This window comes from Chiloscyllium punctatum, chromosome 36 (genome assembly GCF_047496795.1).
Source record: "Chiloscyllium punctatum isolate Juve2018m chromosome 36, sChiPun1.3, whole genome shotgun sequence".
NCBI classification, from domain to species: domain Eukaryota; kingdom Metazoa; phylum Chordata; class Chondrichthyes; order Orectolobiformes; family Hemiscylliidae; genus Chiloscyllium; species Chiloscyllium punctatum.
This window is the reverse complement of record NC_092774.1, coordinates 56,946,483-56,952,127: the sequence shown is the minus strand read 5'-3', so window position 1 is coordinate 56,952,127 and position 5,645 is coordinate 56,946,483. Positions and strand designations below refer to the sequence as shown.

Sequence of the window (5,645 nt, the reverse complement as noted above, 5' to 3'; positions counted from 1 at the left end):
GGATATGCAGATTCTTGGACTCCTCCATCGCCAGACCATAGCAAAACGACGGTTGGAGGAAGGACGCCTCACCTTCCGCCGAGGAACCCTCCAACCACAAGGGATGAACTCAGATTTCTCCAGTTTCCTCATTTCCCCTCCCCCCACCTTGTCTCAGTCAAATCCCTTGAACTCAGAACGGCCTTCCTAACCTGCAATCTTCTTCCTGAATTCTCCGCTTCCACCCCCACTCTGGTCTATCACGCTCACCTTGACCTACTTGCAGCTATCGCATTTCCAACGCCCCTCCCCCAAGTCTCTCCTGCCTACCTTTTATCTTAGCCTGCTGGACAAAATTTCCTCATTACTGAAGAAGGGCATATGCCCGAAACGTCGATTTCCCTGCTCCTGGGATGCTGCCTGACCTACTGCGCTTTTCCAGCAACACATATTCCAGCTGAGAAACTTATCAGTCTTGATTAAATTGTATGAGCAGACCAATGGGCTGAATGGCCTGATTTCTACTTCTATCTCTTATGGTGTCTTGCTGTCCTGGACACAATGTGAGAGAATTGGGTGTAGGAATAGGCTATTCGGTCTTTCGAGCCTGCACCAACATTGAACAGATCATAACTGGATATGAATATATCTACATCTAGATGGATAGACTGAAATCTTTGTCACCGGAGCATAGGAGGTTGAGAGGTGACCTGAAATTGAAAAAATCATGGGGGCTACAGATGAAGTGAATGACGGGTGTCCTTTCCTTAGAGCGGGGTTTTCAAGATTAGGAAGCAAACTTTGAAGGTGAATGGAGAAAGATTTTAAAAAGTCATGAGGCACACGATTTTTTTTTCTCCACAAATAGTGGTTTGTGTGTGGAATGAATATCCAGAGGAAGCATGGGATGCTGGCACAGTAACAATGTTTAAATTTGGATAAGGACATGAATGGGAAAGATTCTGAGGTGTTATGGCCTAGGCTAGACCACTCAAAACATTCTTAAGCAGGTAGCCCAGACCGTAAGTTTGCTATTTGTTTCGGTACGTTCACAGTGAAAATTACCCAGAGTAAGTTAGGTAGTTGACTGCCAGGTTTTAAAACAGAAATGTATTCACAAGATTGTGGAAGGAAACACAAAGAACAGAATAGAGAATACCCACAGAACTCAGTCTATCGAAACTAGACTTAAATATGCTGTCCCAAATGTACACAACAGTCCCAATAAACAAACCTCTTAAACAGAGAGTAAAACTGAAACAGAAGCTTACAGGTCAGAGTTAGGAAGATGGAAGGAAAGAGGGTTTAACAGCTTTTCTCCACACAGTCCACTGCTGAACTCATTCAAACAAGATTTCAGCTCTCACAACTGACCCCTCCCCTTTTATTATGCACGTCAATTCAAAAACATAAAAGCTTTGATATTAAGTCTTATCTGTTTACATAAAAACAAAAAGGCCTCCCGATAAACTTTTAATCTCTGTACTAAACCAGTCATTTTGGAGCCCGGGACTGTTTTACAACCCCTCCAAATGAAGCCAAGGACATAGTATCCTTGCGAAGAAGGTCCAGCTTTTAGTAAAACGGACCAGCTTTGTGACAGAGGGATATGAGCCAATCACTGGCAAGTGTGATTGGTTAAGTATGAGAACATAGCATTGGGCTTGTTGGGCTGAAGTGTTTATTTCTGCACTGTATGACTCTGTAACTGTTCTATCCCAGTCTCAAAACCATTTTTTTGCTTTCCCCCATAACCATCCACTTCTTTAATGTTCAAAGGGATGCTCCCTGACCTGTTGTGTTTTCCAGAGACACACTTGACGCTGATCTCCAGAATCTGCAGTCCTCACTTCCTCCACATCCCAGTATATGAACATTTAAACTATGCACCTCCTTCATGCTTATTTTTTCCCAAAGCAAAGTCTATAACTTTACATTGTGGTACTGCATTTGCCATGCGTTTGCCAATTGAAACATAGCCCTGGAACAACTTTTCCAGATTCTGTATCCTCCGTGGATTCATTCCCTTTCCCTTCAGTTCATGCAAGACAGCAACTGAAACCCAGAATGAAAAATAAATGGAAAAGTGGGTGAGAAAAGAGTGTGCCGTACCCACAGATGTTGGACAGAGGAAAGATGTTGCAGTCTGGGACTAAGTTCAATCTTCTTTAGAGAGAGAGGAGCAACAGCAGGTTCAGAAGCTCATGGCCCACATTCCTCATTCAGACAAAGGGGTCTCTCTGATTGGCAGGAGGACCAGGCTTCTGCCGGTCCTCCAGGTCTCACCATTGGTCCTCCACAAGAAAGTCAGGTGTGGTTTCCGCGGACAGTGACGAGCAGGCTCAGTGCTTTTGCTGACACCGCAGCACATGCGCAGTGCTAGCTGACACCACGAAGCATGTGCAATACGCACTGGGAGAGGCTGGTGTAACTGACAGGTTTTAATCATCCAAATGTCAATAGGAGAAAAAAGCTGGAGCCATAATTTTATTTTTCCCTGTGGCTTGACATTTTATTCCTGTTGAAATTTGTCTTGCTGCTCAACTTTATATGTCTATTCCCCACGGTAGAGGAAGTCCAAAGCTAGAGAGGTGGGAAATGTCAGAATTGTATGATAAATCGCAGAACTCATAGCAGCACTGGCATACAGAAGGATTTGGGCGTATTGATCCGTGGAAGTGGTAAAGCAGGTCGGTACAGTGGTCAAGAAGAAACACAGCACGCTTCCTTGAGTTTAAGAGTTGGCGAGTTATGTTACAGCTATTTATGCAGGCCACATTCGGAATACTACGTTCAGTTCTGGTCGCCACACTACCGGAAGGATGTGGGTGCTCTGGCAGAGGGTACAGACAAGGTTCACCAGGACATTGCCTGGTCTGAAGGGCTCTAGTTATGAGGAGAAGTGGCATAAACCTGTTTTTTTTTCTCTTGGAAGTCAGAGGCTGAGGGGAGACCTCGAAAAAATGATGAGACACAGAATAGCTGGACTGGGGTGGCAGGGTAACTCAGTGGTTTGCACTGATGCCACACAGTGCCAGAGACCCGGTTTCAATTTCAGTCTCGGGTGACTGTCTGTGTGGAGTTTGCACATTCTTCCTGCACGCCACGTCTCGTGTCTGCAAGGGCTTCCTCCTACATTCCAAAAATGTGTAGGTTTGGGTGGATTAGCCATGCTAAATTACCCATCGTGTCCAGGGATAAGCAGGTTAAGTTGGATTGTCTGCGTGTAAATTGCCCCAGTGTTGAGGGATGTGTACGTAGGTGTATTAGTTAGGGATAAATATAGAGTAATAGGGGTAGGAGAATGAGTCCCTGTGGGTTAGTCTTTGGAGAGTCAGTGTTGACTTGTTGGGCTGAATCGTCTGTTTCCACCCTGGAGGGATTCTATGATCGTCAGAGGCTTTTTTCCCTCCAGGGTGAAAAGGTCAACTAAAATAGGGAACAGGTTCGAGAAAAGAAGGGGGCTTTCAATGTTGTGAAACTTGAAAGGATTGAGAAAAGATTCACAATGATTTTGCCAGGGTAAGAGTTTTAAACCACAGGGAGAGGCTGAATAGGATGGGGCTATTTTCCCAGGAGCATCGCAGGATGAGTGATTTTTTTCAAAGAGGTTTATAAAAACTTGAAGGTCGTGGATGTGGTGAATAGACAATGTCTTTTCCCTGGGATGGGGGAGTGCAGAACTAGAGGGCATAGGTTGAGGGCGAGAGAGGAAACATTTAAAAGGGACCTTGCAGTCAACCTTTTTATGCAGAGGATTGTGCATTAGATTACTTACAGTGTGGAAACAGGCCCTTCGGCCCAACAAGTCCACACCGCCCAGCCGAAGCGCAACCCACCCATACCCCTACATCTACTCCTTACCTAACACTACGGGCAATTTAGCATGGCCAATTCTCCTAACCTGCACATCTTTGGACTGTGGAAGGAAACCGGAGCACCCGGAGGAAACCCACGCAGACACGGGAGAACGTGCAAACTCCACACAGTCAGTCGCCTGAGGTGGGAAATAAACCCGGGTCTCTGGCGCTGTGAGGCAACAGTGCAAACCACTGTGCCACCGTGCCGCCCACTTATATAGAAGTGCATGCATGGAATGAGCTGCCAGAGGAAGTGTTGGAGGCTGGTGGCGGCATCTGGATGGGTATATAAATAGGAAGGATTTAGTGGGATATGGACCAAGTTCTGGCAAATGGGACAAGATGAATTTTGCATATCCGATCGGCATGGACAATTTAGATTGAGGGTCTGTTTCTGTGCTTTACGTCTCCGACTCAATGGCTGGTGAAAAATATTGGCATTTGTCGAAACATTTATGCAACAGAAAATTACAAGCGGGTAAAGATAAGCCTCACGTCATTGATCCACGAATCCCGGTGTAGTATGGATGTATTTCCAGTAATAGAGTTAGTATGACATGGAAGGAGTCCAACAACATGGCTTCTTTTATAAAAATTCACACTTGATACTTAAATCCGAGTCTTCTGGGAATCTAAGACAACCGTGCATTAATATAAGACAGATAAGTCTGGGGTATATGGTACGTATTTGATGGAATGTTTGTGGCTCTAAAAGCCTGTTTTGCAGTTGGTTCTGGGCTCGTAATATTTAACCGCAGAATATTGTATATCTTCAGTAAGAACGTCAATACAGCATGATAGATGCCCATTCAACAACTTGAGTCCATGTGAACTCTTCATGGAGTATGCAATCCACCACATTTCCCTGCTGAATATATTTACAAATAGATCAGCACAAAGATCTTGGTTATTAAGAGAGGTCAGAATGATCCACAGAAACTAGAATTGTGTGTTTTGATTTTCTATTGTGGACTGAAAGCGGTGACCTTTGCAATCTCTTTCCACAGGAATATTACAAGAGAAGAATTTGGAGGCAGAAATCTCAGACCAAACATCACATCGAAGTCTCACAGTCGCTTGATTCACCAGGACTTGGATATTGTTGGCTTTGACAACAAGGAGGAGGCGGTCGGTCTGCTGAGTTAGGTTTTAAACGTCAATGTGACTGGAAACTCAGAGTCTCACACACCCACACATGACAGTAGTGACCCGAACACGATAAATGGCTTCCCTGACCGGGAATCGAACCCGGGCCGCGGCGATGAGAGCGCCGAATCCTAACCACTAGACCACCAGGGAGACATGTGCACATGTCGGTATCTCTGCTGAAAATTGTTTCGCTGCCCGGGAATCAAACCCAGGCCAGGGTCGGAAGAAGACTTTCACCGGTACAGCCACCAATGTAATTTTATGTCTCCATTACTCCCGATGCGATCACTCCAACATTGGGGAGACTGGAGAGTCAAGTTCACATCTCCGGGACACCCGCAACTATCAACCCCATCGCCCTGTGCCCCAACATTTCAACTCCCCCTCCCACTCGGCCGAGGACATGCAGGTCCTGGGCTTCCTTCGTCGCTGCTGCTTCCCCACCCGACGCCTGGAGGAAGAACACCTCATCTTCCGCCTCGGAACACTTCAACCCCAGGGCATCAATGTGGACTTCACCAGTTTCCTCATTCCCCTTCCCCCACCTTACCTCAGTTCCAACCTTCCAGCTCAGCACTGATCTCATGACCTGTCTTACTTGCCAATCTCCCTTCCCACCTATCCGCTAAACACTCCTCTCTGACCTGTCACCTCCAT

General features: G+C 45.9%; 1 non-coding gene across 1 annotated transcript; it reads right to left on the bottom strand.

The window, feature by feature from the left end:
• Positions 1-5,066: 5,066 nt before the first annotated feature.
• Positions 5,067-5,138, bottom strand: trnae-cuc (transfer RNA glutamic acid (anticodon CUC)). The gene has a single exon. It is a non-coding gene; the product is annotated as a tRNA-Glu (tRNA).
• Positions 5,139-5,645: the final 507 nt, after the last annotated feature.